This window comes from Trichechus manatus, unplaced genomic scaffold, assembly GCF_000243295.1.
Source record: "Trichechus manatus latirostris isolate Lorelei unplaced genomic scaffold, TriManLat1.0 scaffold00133, whole genome shotgun sequence".
Taxonomy (NCBI): domain Eukaryota; kingdom Metazoa; phylum Chordata; class Mammalia; order Sirenia; family Trichechidae; genus Trichechus; species Trichechus manatus.
In genome coordinates this window covers 7,321,748-7,340,376 of record NW_004444069.1, presented here as the reverse complement: position 1 = coordinate 7,340,376, position 18,629 = coordinate 7,321,748, and the positions used below count along the sequence as shown (strand labels likewise).

The window sequence follows — 18,629 nt, the reverse complement described above, 5'->3', positions numbered from 1 at the left end:
AATAATAATAATAATAATAAAAACTCCAAGTAAGAACATTTAGACATTTATCCTGCCCCCTCTATACCAGAACAATCTGTGTATCTCAGGAAAAAAAAAAAAAAAAAAGAGCTGAAATGGAAACTAGATCGAATGAGATCAAATGGAGCAGTCACTCCCTCCCTGCCTCCCCCTGCCCCTACAAGATGATGCTATAGAAAAAAAGAAAAATCAACCTAGAATCTTCTCTGATTCAGATTTGTTGGGCTCAGTGCTTGCTGGGGTTCTCCTTTCATCATGGACCCTTTAACCGCATTTCCTTGCCCCTCCCCTTGTTCAGAACCTAGATGCAATCCCAAGAGGAGGTGAATGAGGGTGAGTACTGTCCCCCCATGGAAAAGCCATGCCACAGAAGCCAGACAGTGTGTCCCAGGGCTTGGGTTGGCGGCCCAGAGTTTCTGGCTTCACTAGGCACATTCTTGCTTCTAAAAGGTGGCAGAAAGGGTGATCCAAGGTGAGGGAGGACTGCATTCTCCTTTGCAGACCGCCTCATGGCCTGCTGCCTTCTTTAAGATGTAGACCTGAGGGATGATTGCAAAACTGCTGAGAAACCTGTCAGGAACTGACTCCGGGGTGCGGCCGGGAGGAAACTAGATCCCGCTGGAAGCCTAGCTGTTGGAGAATCCAAGACCCAGCATCATCCGTGGCCTCCAGGCCTCCTGGATGCGGGCGTCCGGGCAGCAGGAGCATGCTAGACCCAGGGGACCTGTGACTGAGCTGCCAGCTCTTTTCTCTCTCTATCCACCAGCTGGGGGCCCAGTTGGCTGGGGGACCCAATACCCTCTCCATATACGTACTCTGGTCCTGGGGAAAAAGCAGTCTCCTCCTTTTAAGGTCTTTAAAAAAAAAATACATTTTCTCCCTGACATGCTCATGGCTCTTTGGAAAATACAAAACAGTGTGAAGAAAATAATTTTAAAAGTATATAGTGTAGTGGTTAAAAGTACGGATTGTTGTTGTTAGCTGCTGTCGGGTTGGCCCCGACTCATGTTAATGCCGAATAGAACTGCTTGGCTATAGTCTTTATGGAAACAGTGCACCAGGCCATTCTTCCACAGAGCCGCTGGGTGGGTTCAGACCGCTGAACTTTAGGTTAGTAGTTGAGTGCAAACCATTTGCACCACCCAGAGACTTCAGGGGTCAGAAAGACCTGGGTTTGAGCCCCAGCTTTGCCACCCAGCAGAGTGACTTTGAGTAAGTTACTTACCTTTTCTGAACCTCAGTTTCCTCATCTATAAAGTGGGGATAATGATAGCATATATCTTGTAGGGTGGTGAGGAGTCAGTGAGATGATCTATATGAAATACTTAGCACTGAACTGGGCACACAGAATACTTAAATGTTAACTATTTCAGTTATTGTAGTTAATGATTATTCCATTGCTTGGGATAATAGCCTTTTTAATTTTTTATTAAGAAAAAATTTTTACATGGAAGAGATTATCTGTCTAAACCTATGCTGTCCAATACAGTAGCCTCTAGCCACATATGGCTATTTAAACTTAAATTAATTAAAAATAAATGAAATTAAAAATTCAGTTCCTTGGTCACATTAGCCACATTTCAAGCGCTCAGTAGCCACATGTGGCTAGTGATGCTGTATTGGACAGCACAGATACAGAACATTTCTATCATGGCAGAAAGTTCTCCTGGACACCAGTCTAAATAATACCGTCATCTGATTTTTTCACTTAACAGTGTTTTACTTTTTGTAAATCTCTCTTAATGGCTGCATAGTAGTCCATGATGTGACTGAATCACACTGATTTTATTGGTATAAGCTTTTGTTCCTAAGATGTTGGACAATCTTCTGGGCTCTGATTGGTCCTTTAGGGTTGCCCTTCCCGGCCACCCACACTGTGGCCTTCTCTGATTGGTGCCAGGCAGTGAGGGATTCTGGGAGGAGCAGCGTTTTACCTGCTGATTGGCTCCCGGTGGTGGTGCCAGGGCTCAGGGTGGGTTTCTGCATTCCTCTAAGGGTTCCAGTCAGCCCTGGCTGGCAGGAGGGGGCTGCTCCCCACAGTGCCCAGGGCCTCCCCTAAGGCTGGCTTGTCTACACTCTTCATCTCACAGGGCTGGAGACCAGGGAGAGGAGTGACTAGCTTGAGGTAGTAAAAATGATCCACCCTGTGGTGGAGACCATGGTCTTGGGGAACATCTAGCTCAACTGGCATAACACAGTTTATAAAGACAATGTTCTACATTCTACCTTGGTGAGTAGCGTCTGGGGTCTTAAAAGCCTGTGAGCAGCCACCTAAGATACTCCACTGGTCTCACCCCTTTGCAAGCAAGGGAGAATGAAGAGAACAGGATACAAGAAAAAGATTAGTCCGAAGGACTAATGGACCCCAGCTCCCAAGGCCTCCACCAGACTGAGTCCAGTACAGCTAGATGGTCCCCGGCTACCACCACTGACTGCTCTGACCAGGATCACAACAGAGGGTCCTGGACAGAGCTGGAGACGGATGTAGAACAAAATTCTAACTCACAAAAAAAAAGACCAGATTTACTGGCCTAAAGGAGACTGGAGAAACCTCGAGAGTATGGCCCCCAGACACCCTTTTAGCTCAGTGGTGAAGTCACTTCTGAGGGTCACCATTCAGCTGGGGAGTGGACAGCCACATAAAACCAATGGGACTAATGAGGCACAGCAGTCCAGGGACAAGGGCTGGAAGGCAGAAGGGGACAGGAAAGCTGGTGATAGGAAACCCAAGGTTGAGTAAGGATAGTGTTGATGTGTTGTGAGGTTGTTAACCATTGTCATAGGGCAACATGTGTACTAACTGTTTAATGAGAAACTATTTTGTTCTGTAAACCTTCATCTAAAGTGAGAATAGCAGCACAGTCGGAAGAGTGTAGTCGATGTCACTGAACTGTGCATGCAGAAATTTTTGAAATGGTGTATCTTTGGCTATGTATATTTTCACCAGAAAAAAAAAAAAAAGGTCAAGAAGGGAGAGGGTTGACATGTCGTGGGGTTGTTAACCAATGTCGTAAAACAATATGTGTACTACTATTTCATGAGAAACTATTTGTTCTGTAAACCTTCACCTGAAGTACAATTAAAAAAAAAAAAAGACTTCACCAAAACAGAAAAAAAAAAAAAAAAAATGATCCACCCTCCCCTGACCAGAGGGTCCCATATACACCTTGGAGTCCCCCCTCTGGGAGCCCCCAGGCAACCCCCAGGGATTGGGGCTGCCTTTCTGGGAGGAGTACCATGGTAGGGGGCTGCCAAAGTCCCAGATAGGCCTCCATATCCTAGTGAAGGTCTTCAGGCTTCCAGAAGGGCCCTGACTTAAGATGACTGAGAATCTAGGGCGGGGGTGCTGAGCTCCCAATGGGGGGCAGCTCCAGGAAGGCCATGCAATGCCTGATAGCCATCCTGTGACTGGGTGAGGTGGGCGTTGGGGTGCTGGGGTGATGCTGGGGTCGTGGCTTGAGCCTCTCCTCCAGCTGAGCACCCTCCTCATTTACAGAGCACTAGGCAGAGGTTTGTGAGCAGGGCCATCAGGGTAAGCAATCCCCCGGGCGGTGGGCAAGACAGATAGGGCGAGCCGAGACCGGACCTGCTGATGTGGCCCTTTCTGCTTGCAGCGGATCATAAAATATGGCTCAGGTTTTCATTACGGGCTCTATTGATTATCTTCTGGGACGGATGAATTATAGAGAACATTAAATTTTTTTAAAAAAGCAAGTGAGAGAGGAAATATCTGAGTTTGGGTGGTCGATGGCAGAAAGGGCTGAGCCACCAAACCTGCTTGGCCTCCGTCTTTGAGAGGGTGCGGACCAAACCTTGCAGGGCAGGCAGCTTTGCACTCCAGCTCTGCTGCCTTCTGGGCCTCCCTGGGCCTGGCCTTGCTTTAGGGGATGCATCCCATCCCTTCCAAGCATTTGCCTAGTTCTGGGAAGGCAGAGGGTCGGGTCATTTACAGGGCTTAGCCAAGAAATAGGACATTTCCCATGCTTTGGGCCTCCATTGCTAGGGCAGGGTCCCCAAGTGCTGCTGTCTTCCCTTCAGGGACCTCCTGGTTCTGGAGATGCCTGCTTGGGCCGAGGGAGTGTTCAGAGGACACTGTAGGTCTCTTGGAGTCAGGACTAGGGCAGGAACTCCTGAGGAATGTGGACACCCTGGCATCTTGGCCACCTCATCTTTTCCTTATTTCCAGTTGCCATCGAGTCAATTCCAACTCATGGCAACCTCATGTGGGTCAGAGTAGAGCTGTGCTCCAGTTTTTGATTTTTTGGAAGTAGATCGCCAGGCCTTTCTTCCAAGACACCCCTGGATGAACTCAAACTTCCAACCTTTGGGTTAGCAGCTGAGTGCATTAACCATCTGTACTACCCAGGGACTTCTTTTTCTTTATACCCTGTGCCTTTGTAAGTTTGAGGAGAATGAGTCTGGGTCCTACTGCTGTGCACAGTCAAAGTCCAGTCCAGAAAGAGAGCTCCTTAAAACTCATCCTACCCCCGTGGATGCCCCCTTTCCTTGCCAAGCAGTGCAATGATTAAATGTCAGACAGTCCTGGGTTCAAATTACTTGCCATGTGTGACCTTGGGTAGATCACATCCCTCTCTGAATCTTAGTTCTTCAACTATCAAATTGAGATAATAACCTCCCTCGTTGGGTTCTTGTGATGATTACACTCACTTGTGTGTTAAAATCCTTAGTACACAGTGCTTAATAAGCATGGACTGTTGTTAGGATTTTTCTCCTCTCCTGGGGCAGAGTTTGGAAACCTTTCCCCTTTTCTTTTCACTTAAGCATTTTGATTTACTTTATCTTATTTAACAAATGCTTATAGCACATACTTTGTGCCAGTTACTTTTCTGGGCATGTCACTCATAATAAATCATTTAAACCTCATAACCCTATGTGGGAGGAACTACCATTATCTCCATTTTACTGAGGGGGAAACTGAGGCAGAGAGAGGTAAAGTAATTTGCCTGTGGCCGCACAGCTCATAAATGGCGGAGCCAGGATTCATACTTGGGTAGTCTGACTCCAAAGCTTGTGCACCCAACCACTGTTACATGCTTCACAGTGGTCTGGTGGAGTGGTGTGTGTGTGTGTGTGTGTGTGTGTGCGTGCGCGCGCGCGCGCGCCAGCAGCCCTATCGTCTTGGTGGTCTCTGGCTAGCACGGACCCTGATTCTACTTCCTGACTCTCCACCCTGCACTTGGCCCCTTCAGGTCATCAGCGATCCCAACGTTTTCCAGGCTCCCATCTGGGTGGAGTATCTCCCCACCCCCACACCATCCACCTCGCCCTGGCTTCACCTAGGCTACTGCGAAAAGGTGGTGGTTTCTATGGAGATCCGTCTCCCTCTGACGACACGCCCTTTTTTGTATAACTCTGTTCCCTAGAGTTGATCGTTTTTGGCATGCAGCTCTATAAACTCATCCAACAATTGAAAAGGGGGAGGGGTGGAAAATAAAGGAGACAGTAACTTCTGGGTGAGTGACACACAGGAAGGGCCTCTGAGGTGTGGGCCCCTGTCCCCTGTAGGCAGCGGGACAGCACCTCCGGTAGGGAAGGGCCACCTAACCAGCTGGCCGGGAGTTCCGCGTCTGGAGTTCTGAGAATTCAGAACTGTGGGTGTTTCCTTCCATTTGAGCTGTGTTCTCGCGCCATTGCTTTCTCCCTCTGAAACCTAAAGGCACCCATCCACGGAGCCTAGAGGCCCCCTGAAACCAGGAGAGGCCAGCTTGGCCCCCATTTGACTGTTGACTGGCCTTGGATCACTGTGTGTGTCTGCTCTCTTTGTGTACCATTAAATACCTTCTGCGCTGGGCGTACCTGTCGTAGGCTGCGTGAGATCACAGATGAAAAATGCAGTGAAAAACACTTTCGTGCCACAACACATCATGTAGGATTTTTGTATTAAGATGTGGATTTTTTTATTGTTTTTTTTTTTTTTTTTTCTCCTTTTCCATACAGCCCAAAGTTGGGCAACATGCATGTCTGTGTTTTTGTTTTCACTCCGGGTGGTTTATGAAATCTGCTCATTAGGGCTCTGTCCTCCCCTACCCCCACCCCATCTTCCACCCCTTCATTCTCTCGGATGTGGCTTCTTCCCCTGCCACCCCTCAGCATCTTCTCTCCTTTGGGGAGATGATGGGTGCCCCCCTCCCTGTATACACACTCACTCAGAAAATTAGGGGTTTCCTGCAGCCCTGCTTCCCATCCCCTGGTCTCCAAGGCAGATGTTCCCGATGTGGAGGAGGCAGCAGAAATCTCTGCAGCTCCCAGGATAAAGCCCTTTAGCACGTTGCTTGTTTGGAGAGAAGAAATGGAAGTTGTCCCATCCTCACAGAACCTCCTGGCCTTAGAGCAGCCTTCTCCCAGGTGGCCACCTTGTCCACAGGTGTCTCAGCCCCTTCCTCCAGGAGGCCATGCCTAAGCTTGGGGCCCATTTACAAGGTGGGCTCACGGCTTCCTGCCTGCTTTCCAGGTGTGTTACCTACTTTCAGCCCTGCTGGAATCACCAAGGAGTGATGAAGCCTGGGCAGTGCCTTTTCCTTTCATCTGTTTGTGATCTCTGAGTGCTTCTGGTGACCCTGGCGGATCTGACTGAGACTCGTGTTGAGGGCAGGAGAACTGAGATTCACGAGGGGGAATGGCACAGGGAGTGGGTGATTGCTGAAATCATGGGTCAGGGAGGAGGAGGAGGAATTTTTAAGTGAAGTGGGCCTAGGAGTCCGTCAGCCCCAAATCCACCCCTCGTTCCAGCTCTGGCCAACTATGTGACCTTCTGCAAGTCACCTGGTATTTCTGTGCTCGCGTTCTTAATCTGTAAATGGGGGCCATAATAGTTCCCACTTTGGAGTGTTGTAAAGATTCGACGAGATCATGCAGGTACAGCACTCAGCATGGTGCTTGGCAAGTAGAAGACATTCGGTCATCATTAATTAATATTATTCGTTCTCACATAGACCTTGTTGGCAGTGTCCTCCACTCCCAGCATGCTTCTTGCACATAGTAGGGGCTCTGTCCGTTTGTACTGGAGTCAGCTGAAGGAGGATCAAGTGACCAGTTGGTCCCATTGAACCTACATGTTACTAATTCATGTCGCTAATGGAGGAGGGAGAGAGACCAAGATGCAGGTCAGAGCTTGGGGAACCAAACCGAATGGAGTGTGAAAATAGGGAATGAAATGTTCTGTGGGAGGAGCGGGAGGAAGCTGTGCCAGGCTCATCTCCTGACTCTGACATGAAATTAAGTACTGGTTCAGTTCCACAAACACTTAACGCTGCCCACTGGAGGCCAGCTGGTGTGCTAAATGCTGGGGACCCAAAGATAATTAAACCTTGTTCCCGCCCTTGAGGAGTTAAAAATCCAGCAGTAGAGACAGACCTGTGAACAAATTACTCTAATCCAGTGTAAGGAAGGATGCACATGGAACAGAGTGGAGGGGTGTGAGGGCCTGCTTGGGGAAGATTCTAGACAGTTACCTTGAAGACACTCAGAAGGAGAGGGTGGTAACAGTCGAGGGCATTTCTGGAGCACATGTTAACACCTTTCCATGTCTCGTGTTGGTCCTCCCCACCTCCTTTGACGTAGGAGGGAAGAAGTTATTATTATCTATATTTGCCTGATGAGGAAATGGAGCCTTGAGGAGGTTAGGTGGCTTGGTCCAAGGGCCCACGGCGAGCTGGAGCCAAGTGGCAAGACTGAGGAACAGACTCATGTCTTCTGATTCTTGACCCACTGTTATCTTGTAACCCTGCATGGCGTCTTATCTCTTTGCCCCTGGAGCTGCTAGTCAGAGAAATCTGCCCTCTGGGCTTTGCACCTCCTGACTGGGATTGGCGCCCTGCCAGGGCCTCCTGGGTCCTACGATGTAGGAGGGCCTCAGTCCGCGAAGGCCCAGGGGCCTGTGCCCCGGTTTGGTAAATGGGTCAGGGCACTTGGTTGGGGACAGTCCAGGAGAAAGGCTGTGTGCCCTGGCAGGATCGGGGGATGGCAGGAATGGGGAAGGCTGAGGAGGAGGAGGAGGCCTGACTACACCTTTCATTCAGTTGTTTTTGTTGCCAGAGCTGAGGAACTCCCTGTGGCTGGGTTAGGCCCCTCTCTCAGCCCGTAGGACCAGACAAAAGGCACTGCCAGGGTTTAGAATACTCATTGCCCCCATAACTAGAACCCCCTTCTGACCAAGACCTAACACACTGGTATCATCCACCACTGGTGTGTCGTCAGACTCTGGCTTTCTAGCTCCTTGCCAGGAGTCAGGGAGGTGGAAGTGTTTCCTTGACCTTGGCCCTGGGGAAATGTATATATCCCTTTGCAAAGCTGAGAGAGGTGGAGTGTCAGCCCCTTGGGTAAGATACTGACTTTTGGGCGGGGCAGGGGCCATTCTGATGAAATATTGGAGTGCAGATTCTGGCAGAATGTTCTGTGGGTGGGGGGCTGTCGGTGGGCGAAGACATCCCTTCCTCTAGCTCAGAGATAGTTTGTTGGTGGGTGGACTGCCTAGGACTTGGGAAGATTCTGGACTGGCCAGCAGGGAGTGTCAGATACAGCCCAGAGGAGTGAGTCTCCCAATGGCCCTGAAGTTCCCATTAAAGTGTTTTTTCCTCTTTTTTAAAGAAAAAAATATTCCCAAACTGGAAAACAAAGGAAATTCACTTCCCCCAAATCACACGAAACTCACATTAGGGGCCTGGCGGGAATCCATGGAAACCAGGAAACCTGCCGTTAACCCTGTATGGTGCTGCAGGGTGGGGTGGGAGCTGGGCAGATCCAAGCCCCTTTCCAGGGACCACTGTCACCTTCCATCCTGCACGGCCTCCCCAGGGAGCTGGTCTTGGTGGCATTGCCCCACAGCAGAGGTGGAGGGGTTGAGATGATGCTGGGAGCCTTTGCCTTCGGAGCTAACTCCCCCTTGGACTCATGCCCAACCTTGGGCGGCAGGAGAGGAGGATTCATGCACTCCAGGGAGGCCCTGAGGGCCTGCGAGGGCTGGGTTAAGTTGGAGAACCTGCCAGGCAGCTGCCCACACCATACCACACCATGGAGTCAGGGCTGGTCCGCTCACACGCCTCGGGAACACTCAGCCACTGTGGATGCTGCAATCCCAGCAAAGAAGGAAGGAAAAGACCGGAATTTCAGCTGCCACCTTCCCTGGTGCAGGGTGGGTGTGAGAGTGACCGAGGCTCTCTGGCTCCCTGCACCCACTCCCACCTTCCCATGAGCTCAGCCTCCGGGTCTAGGAGGCTGTGCGAGAGATCAGGGGGTGTGTTTGTGTTTGCACGCACACGTGCCCATTTTTCTAAAAAGGCTGAACATATTTACAGGTTTGACGTTGAAACGCAAACAGGAAAAGCCCTTTAAAAAGTGAGTGTAGTGGATATTCAAAACAGGAATCACCATGGAAACACACCACAATATTTGCTTAAATTGACACAAAGGTTGCCAGGAGCAGGGCACCAACTTTCTTTGGCCACATTTTTGGGCCTGATGCGTCTCACAAATGCATCTCAGCAGCCCCCTTGTATGTAAGTGGACTCTTTTCTTTTTAATAACATGAAATCACACAGCGCCAAAGTGGAGAGGGGGGAAGGAAAAGAGAAGAAACCAAACCCACCCAACAGTGCAATGACACCTGTTGATTCCATTTTTAGAGACTACCATAAGGCCACTTGGGGGTCAGGGGAGCAGCTGGGAGCGGCCGAGGGAAAGTCCGGAGGGAGTGGGGTCTGGTGGAGCCCAGGGGTCGGTTCTGCTGCATGGATCTCTGATCTGGTTTTTATGCTGACTTGCTCCACTGTCAGGCTGACCTTTCACCCGGGGTGTCAAGCATAGGGTGTGATCACTTTGCTGTTTTCTGGGATGGCACCTGACTGGTCTGTTATTGTTCCTACCTGTTGGATTCTTTTATTAGGTGCTACAGCTGCATAGCAATTGGCTAATAGTTGTGCTACGGGCGCGTGGGGTGCAGGGTCAGTCATCACACTCACCATGGTGATGCCACCTGCTGGTTGTCATTTGGGGTCTGAGAGCCTCTGAACTCGCAGCTGGTTATATGCCGTGCCAGGTTTGCAGAGCTTTCCCTTCATCACTCTCCCGCGTCGGCCAGCTTTGTGGGTGTCATTTGTAGCCTCATCTTCTGTTCTCCTTTCTTGTTTGGTAGGCAGACAGACCTCCTGGATTGAAGGCAAAGACCCTGTCTGTCCCACCGGCCCTGCCAGCTGCCACGGTCATCGACCCCTCCTTGACAAGGGGATCCTGCCACTCTCCGGCGGTGCACATGGGCATGGACTTTGAACCCCAGCCTCTAGGAATGTAAAGGTAGCTGCTTCTGGGAAGTGTGGGTAGAGTCTATGCTTGGCCAGTTTGGGGGTGCTCCTTAGGTAAGGACTGTGTAGGCCCTGGACTCGCATTTCTCTGTGGGTTCTGGCCTTAAGCATCGCAAGCCAAAGTGCAAAAAATATATATAGAGAGAGAGAGAGTCAAGAAAAGGGCGATGGCTTGGAGCCAGGACCCCTGTATTTTGTCCTAGCTTTGCCGCCGCCTCACTACTGGTGCCCTGTACTGGGTCTCAGTTTCACCACCTGCAAAATTAGAGGTTGGAAGAACTGACCTTTATAAACCCGCCCAGCCTTGCTGTGGTATGACATGGAATGGTGCCAGCAGTGGGTGGGCAGGGGTTTCAGCTGAGACCTGTGACCGTCAGATCCCACTGGATCTAAGCATCAAGTCATTCTGAACTTCCTCTTTGAGAATGGTAGGTCTAGTTCTGTGTGTCCGGAGGGTGCTGCTCTGCTCTGAGCTCCTCTGGCTGGAGCAGGCCTTGGGGTGACTTGCTGGGGCTCTGTAGGGGGGCCTCCAGTCCATGCAGGGGGAGGCCAAGGATAGCTGGTATATGGGGCTGGTGCCGTCAGATACTTATCTGCAGGTATCGAAGGTGGCAGTCCTTGGGCCGGTGAGGTGACACACAACAGGTGAGTCACCACGTAGTGGTCATTACTTAATATTCTCTTGAGATCCTGAGGAAACCAGCCCAGAGAGGCTGGTATTTGTAAAGTGAGTGGGCAAGGTCTTGGGTGGAGGCCAAGGCCAAGGGCCTAGAGCTTGGCTGGGGAGGGAAGGCTGGAGTCGACATCCCTGGCTCACCCACCTGCCCTCTCCCTTGCCATGGCGCCATGAGCAGGTGTGTCCTGCCCCTCCCTCGGTGGCCAGGCTCTGTGACTCTGGACTTTGAGCTTGTGGGGAGGAACCACTTCCAGAGGTGGGTGCCTTGGTGCCCACTGGGGCTTGTGAGGTCCCCAAAGCTGCAGGCTGCTTCATTGCAGGCTGTGTCACCTCAGGGATCAGCCGAGCCCATATGTGGCCTAGGGATTTACAAATGAGATGCAAATATGGCCTTTGGTGGCTGCAGTGGGGCTGGCTGAGACGTCTTCCTGGTGTCCCAAGTGCTCCATGAATTGATTCATTCACACTCAAGATGTGCTGCCATTGTCCCCTGAGTGGCAATGGGGCTGTTAGGATGTTTGCCTGAAAAAGGCTGAGCAGGGAGTTGGGCGGAGCGAAAGCCGTGCTTGCTTTTGGCACCAGCATCTCCACCTCTTTACTGCCTTTCTGGGCTCTCCTTGCCTGGCTCTGCTTGCTTTGATGGTCATAAGTTCCGGAAGACAGACCCAAGCATCCTGGAGCCTCTGGATGGACCTCCCAATCCCGGCCTGTGCCCTGCCTGTAAGTAGGATTCGAGGTGCCTACGGAGCCCTTTCGAGGGGATCATGTTTGCCTCTTCTGTTCTCAGTGGCAGGCTTTGTGTTTTCTTCTTTCTCTGGACAAAACATGCCCATTAGTTTTTCCCTTTCCGAGGTTTCCACTCACTGTTGGCTCCCTGGGGCCGTGCCGGCTGGGATTTGCACCCTGCATAGCGTGTGGGCTCTTGGGTCCAGAGGGACTTCCGCATCCTGGCATTGGTGGTCTTGGGCTTGATAATGAAGCTCAGGAACTCTGATGGCTCTGGGAGGGAATGTCATGCTGAGTCCCCTCCTCACCCATTCGGCCCTTTCCAGGTACTGGGCGTGCCTGCAGGCGGGGCTTCTGCAGCAGGCGTGCTCTGTGGTCTCAGGGGTCCTGCCTTACCAGAGTCTGCTCTGGGGTCCGGTCCACAGGCTGCCTGTGCCATAGTGTCTCTCCCATTCTCATCACTCTGTGGGGGATCTGGGTGCATTTATTCAACACACATTGACGGAGGCCTGGTGCTTATTGGTCATCTGGGACAGAGTGGACAAGACAGCTCTTGCTTTTGTGGAGCTCTGGGAGGGGGAGGTGGACAATAAGTAAACCCCCAAAGATAGACAAGAAAAACACTAGTGCTGTGTGGAGTATTAAAATAGGAGAGGTGATGGGAAGTGACTGAGTGGCTCTTTAGATGGGTGCTCGGAGGACGCCTCTGAGGAGGTGACATTTAGCTGAGATTGGAGGATAGGACGTAGACAGCCATCTGAAGATCAGGGGGAAGAATATTCCAGGCAGAGAGGGCGACTAGTTTTAAGGCCCTAAGGCGAGAATGAACTCGATACAGTCAGTAACCAGAAAGAAGGGCCAGGTGGCCGTGAGATGGACAGGGGGCAGGGGCTAGGTTGGTAGGCTGGTGTATGCTGGGGAAGAAGTTGGGATTTTATCCTTTGGATGGTGGGAAGCCACTGGAAGTTTTTAAGCAGGGGGATAACGTGATCTGATTTTTGTTTTAAACACATTGCTGGTGGAAACAACCCAAGTGCCTATCAACAGATGAATGGATAAATAAAATGTGGTATATATGTAAAAGGAATATTATTCAGCCATAAAAAGGAGATGTTCTGATACATGTTATGACGTGGATGAACCTTGAAAACATCATGCTGAGTGAAATGAACCAGACATAAAAGGACAAATACTGTATGATCCCACTTATATGAAATATCTAGAATAGGCAAATGCATAGAGACAGAAAGTAGATTAGAGGTTACCACGGGCTGGAGGGAGGGGAAGTGGGGGGTGACTGTTTAATGAGGATGAGTTTCTGCTTGGAGTGATGAGAAAGTTCTGGAAATAGAAGTGGCGATGATTGCACAACACGGTGAGTGTACTTATTGTCTCTGAACTGTACACTTGGAAATGGTTAACTTGGCACATTTTATGTTTTGTGTATTTTACCGCAATTAAAAAAAAAATTGCTGGGCTGCTGAATGGAGGAGAATGGATTGGAGGTGGCGTGCAAGCAGAGGCGGAGAGGCCAGAGGAGAGCTGCTCCACTGCTGGACGAGATGATGGTGGCTGGGACTGGGAGAAGGTAGAAATGGAGAGACATGGGCAGATCCTGGTAGAAGTGGAGAGACCTGGGTGTGCTTTCGTGGAAGAAAAGTCTGGCGATCTACTTCTGAAAAATCAGCCATTGAAAACCCCATGAAGCACCGTTCTACTCTGACACACAGGGGGTCACCATGGGTTGGAGTTGATTCAAAGGCAACTGTTTGGGTTTGGTTTGGACTGGGTATGCTTTAGAGGAAGAGTTTAATAGGACTTGCTAATAAGTTGAATGGGGCCAAGAAAGAGGCCCCCAGGAGGACTCCAGGCATTACAAGCCTTCTGAAGGGCTGTGTCTTCTCTCTCTCCTGTCCCACCTTACCCAACAGTGCCAGGCACTGCCCCAGGCACAATGCGGGCTCCTGAGTAGGTTCTCCACCTCTCAGTTGACCTGATGTTGGGGGGACAGCTCGTCTCTGGCACCATTTCCCACGGTCAGCAGTGGAGCAGGACAGAACTTCCGAGCACCCTGTCCTTTAGGCCCTAGGACTCCAGCCTGAAGCCTGTCTTGCGCCTGTGTTCCATAGGTTCTATGCTGGGTCTAAGGCTGGGCCTAGAAGTTCACGTAGTTTCTCTCCCCATGGCTTTAAATGTAATCTATGTGTTCAAGCCTGAGCTTCTGTGTACCTCCTGCCACGCAAGCTGCGTGGCCCAAACAGAGCCTCAGTTGATTAGCTTCGAGAGCTGAAAAATGGGTTTGTTTGTGACCTCCTGGTTTCTGTGGAGCCAGCCTAGCCTTTATCCTAGCCCATCAGCAGGGATCCTGGCAGTCTTTCCACATGGATTGGGGTGGTATGCATTGTCATAGATCCCCAGTCAGACTTGACCCGGGCCACTGTACCTTTCTCCAGGGCCTCTGACATGAGGCTCCACTCTCGTGGGTCCTGAGATCACCTGCTTGGCCCAGGATGGGACCTCATCCCACCAGAGATACCGTACCCCCCACACAGGCCTTGTGCAGCCCTGGGCACTATTGTGCAGCCCAGGAGTCTGGCTGGTGCAAGAGTGAAGCTGTGACAGCCAGCTGCTAGGGCCCCTGTGAGCACTTGCCCATACTGGCAACATATTCCCCAGCCATATGGCCAGCTCTGCCATCCTAGAAAGCTCTGGAGGCCTGGCCTTGAGGGGAGTGGCAGGAGGGGGGTCAGAAGAACGTGCTGGTGACATCTTACGGGGGTGACAGGATGTCCCAAGTTACAGCTGGTATCTCTGCCTGGCTCCGAGGAGGCGTCAGCATGCCTTCCTGGGAGTGTCTGCCACATAGAACACCAGTCTGCGCCCTGGGGGAGGGTGTGTCTGGGTGGGCAGGCGGGTGAGTTGCTCCTGCTTTCTGCGTCCACGGTCTGCGCTAGATCAATGACCTTCACTCCTAACCGGACTGGACAGTTCTAACTCCATCCTCTTGGGCTTTGATGTGATGGGAGGCCGGCCGCTCCAGGGCTCGCAGCTGGGGTGGGGATGAGGAGAGGGAGTTGCTGGCTGAACGAGAGTGGGGCCCAAGCTCTTCGCCACCCCTGGGTGAAGTGATGCTAAGGGGACATGTGGACTCCAGTGTCCCTACGGCTTTTGGCTGGACTGAGATAGGACTGGGACATCTTTCTGGTTTCTAGTCTGTGCACGAAATTCTGCCTGATGTTGCTGCCCTAGGCCTCTGCCCTGGGCCTCCGTCCTCTGGACTCCCTCGTACCGCCTGCCTTCCTAGCAGAGTCGGAAAGCCCTGGGTTTCACCAAGCACAGATCCAAGGGAAGAGGGATTGGGAAGGGCTTGCAATGCCTGCCCTTCTAGAACTGTTGTTGTTGTTGTTGTTAGGTGCCATCAAATCGATTTCCACTCATAGCAACCCCATGTGACGGATTAGAACTGCTCCATAAAGTTTTCCTGGCTGTAGTCTTTATGGGAGCAGATCGCCAGGTCTTTCTCCTCTGGAGCCGCTGGGTGGTCTCAAACCACCAACCTTTCAGTTAACAGCCAAGCACTTAACTGTCGTGCCACCAGGGCTCCTTCTTGTAGAACTACCTGGGGGCTTCTCCTTACTGGGTGATGCAATTGCTCCAAAGGTTAAATGACCCATGGCTCTCAGAGGGTTAAGGTTGAGTACGTCTTGTGGACCCTTCTGTCCTGCCTCAGTCCCTGTGACCTCTGAGCATCCACAGTGAGAAAATGCTGGCTCCACGGAGAAGCGATGTCATGTTTCGCGCACAAGAGGCGGCCCATGGCTGTGATGCGCTCTTTTCCCGCAGACCTTTAGGCTCCTGCCATTCCATCTCCTACCAACCTCCCCCGGCTGCTTTTATTCGTGAATCTACCCAGAGGGTAGACCTGAGCCAGGTGAAAGTCCTCAAGCTCAGTGACCTCCACACTGAGGCAGGAGGCAGCCCATGGGACCCTTGCAGCCCTCTCCCAAGATCCTGGGGTGGCCACCATGTCAGCCACTCTGTCTCACCATGTGGCACTTGTCCTGTGTGAACCAGGCCTGAGATGTTTCTCCTTCAGCTCACCATCCAAGTTTTCTCTCTGGTCGGCTCCTTGGCCTCCGTTCTCACTGCCCTCTCTTGGGAGTAGGGGCTCTGTGACCCTGAACCTTCTTATGGTAGCATGGGGTTGGGACCCCCGTGGCCAAGGTGGGGAGAGGGGAGGTGTAATTAATCACTAGTTTCTTCTCCAGAAATGCTAATCGGAAAAAGCAATTAAAAGCAACTTTTTTCCCTTAGTAATCTGTGTTAAGAGCTGGTAATGAAGTTGAGGGCCGTTGTGACTCAATATTTCAGCTTCAACGACTCAAGTCAAAACAATCCAAGCCCAGGAGTTTGCTGGCAGCAGAGCTGGGCCCAGGCAGCAGCTGTGAGTCCCGCCTGTTCCCTCACATCACTGCCGTCCCACCCTGTGCGGCTCCCCAGGCAGGAAGAGGAGCAGTCCCAGGTGGCGGGAGGGCCTGGGTGACACTGAGGTGGCTCCCCTAGGACACCACTGGGAGACCCAGAACCTGGATATACTTCTTAGGGAAAATGCTTAGAACCAGGGTAGGGGCAGAAGTGGGGACGAGTGGGATCAGTGGGGTCAGGTGAGAGGAGATGGGTGAGTAAGGTGGGCCAGGGCTCAGCTGGGGCTTAGAAGAGGTGGTGGTCCAAATCTTGACCTCTAACCTCTGCTCATTAATTTTTCATTCATCTACCAAGCATTGTTGAGAGAGTACTACATAGGAGTCATTGTAGATAGATAGGTAGATGGGTAGATAGCCAGCCAGACAGCTTCAACTCATGGTGACCTTATGTACAACAGAACAAAACGTTGTCTGGTCCTGTATCATCCTCACAATCACCAGTCTGTTTGAGTCCATCCTTGTGGCTACGGTGCCAATCCATCTCACCAAGGGTCTCCCTCGCCCTCGCTGGCCCTCTGCTTCACCAAACGTGATGTCCTTCTCTAGTGATTGATCCGTCCTGATAATGTGTCCAAAGCAAGTGAATCAGAAAATTTTCTGTTGTGATCCATAAGATTTTCCTTGGCTAATTTTCTGAAGTAGATAGCCAGGCCTTTCTTCATATTCTTAGTCTGGATGCTTTGCTGAAACGTGTCTACCATGGGTGACTCTGCTGGTATTTGAAATACCGGTGGCATAGCTTCTAGCATCATAGCAACACGTGAGCCACCACAGCATGACAGACAGACGGGTGGTGAAGCAGTAATTGTAGGCACTGGAAATGCAGGAGTGCCCCAGAGAGGCAAAGTCCTGCCCTTGTGGAGTTGGCATTTAGTGAAAGGAGGCAAACGATAAATGAGACAAGTAAATAAATATGTTCAGTGGCAACATGTGTGAAGGAGAAAATGAATGCAAGTTTGGAGAATAGGAAATATGTAGGGAGATGTGGGTGGATGGTTTATAATTTTAGGTGTCCAGTGAAGATGTCGGAGCCCTGGTGGTTCAGTGGTTAAGAGCTTGGCTGCTAACCAAAAGGTCAGCAGTTTGAGTCCACCAGCCACTCCTTGCAAACCCTATGGGGCAGTTCTACTCTGTCCTATAGGTTTGCTAACTGAAATGATGACATTTGGGTAAGGACAGAAAGGATCACCCTGATGTCTGGGAAGAGTATTCCTATCGGGGAACAGCAGGTGTAAGAGCCCAGAGGCAGCAAGGAGGCTGGGTGGCCGGAATGGAGCAAGCCTGGGGAGGTGGTATATGGGGTCAGGAGGGGTGGGGATGGGGGGACCCATAGCTCCCATAGGCCTTGTAGGCCATGGTGAGAATTCTGGGTTTTGCGTGAAATAAGAAGCTTTTTGAAGAGTTCTGGTGACCAGATCTTACGAGGCACAGCTCTTTATTAACAAACAAGATCCAATTGTCAATGACTTCGCCCCTCCTGGGTCCCATATTGTTGTTGTTGTTAATTGCCATCAAGTCGGCCCCCAACTTGTGGTGACCCCATGCACAATGGAATGAAATGCTGCCGGTCCTGTGCCATCCCCATGATCAATTGTGAATCGAACTGTTGTGATCTACAGAGTTTTCATTGGCTGATTTTTGGAAGTAGACCGCCAGGCCTTTCTTCCTAGTCCATCTTAGTCTGGAAGCTCTGCTGAAACCTGTTAAGCATTGTAGCAACATTTGAGCCTCTACAGACACACAAGTGGTGGCTGCGCTTGAGGTGCATTTTGCCTTCAGCATGGAAGGCAAAAATTCTACCCCTGAATCAAAACTTCCCCCACCCTGGGTCATACCAACACCTGAATCTACCTTCGTTTACACTCAGCTCTCCCTTGGTGCCTGTGCTCGCTGGACCTTTCATCATGCAGCAAGCAGGAAGAGAGCTGAGGGGTCCGTTTGGAAATCACTCTGTACCAGCCTCAGCCTCGGCCCCCCCAACCCTACTTCCGGGGACAGTTCAGAAACAGGGTGTTGTCCCTTTAAGCAGCCCCTCCAGGCTGCCCTGGCCTGCTTTATCTGAAGTCCAACTGCATGTTGTTCCAGGACCAATCCGCTTTAGCTAATTAATAATCCGACAGGAGCCACCCAGGGGATTAGCCTCAGAGCTGAGCTCCACCAAGCCCCAGCAAATGAGCCCTGTGCTCCTCAGGGACATGGAGGTGACTTTGGGGGGTGCAGGGAGCAGGGACCCCACAGGTGAGCATGGAGTTGGGCAGTGCATTAGTGACCAGTGAGGAGCAAGGGTGGGTAGGGGCACAGTTTGGGAAAGAACCTCCTGAAAGGAGTCAGCTGTCCTGAGACTGGTGGGAGACAGCACTGTCCCTTACTGCCCTCACAGTCCTTTGCCACCGTCCAGAAACCCTT

General features: G+C 51.2%; 1 protein-coding gene across 1 annotated transcript in view; it reads left to right on the top strand.

Moving 5' to 3' along the window:
• The window catches only part of CASZ1 (castor zinc finger 1), a 154,536-nt gene that overhangs the window by 25,703 nt on the left and 110,204 nt on the right, over positions 1 to 18,629 (top strand). The window contains exon 2 of the mRNA XM_004385159.1: positions 10,172 to 10,329. The gene's annotated coding sequence lies outside the window, so the exon portion shown is untranslated. The remainder of the gene's footprint in view (positions 1 to 10,171; positions 10,330 to 18,629) is intronic.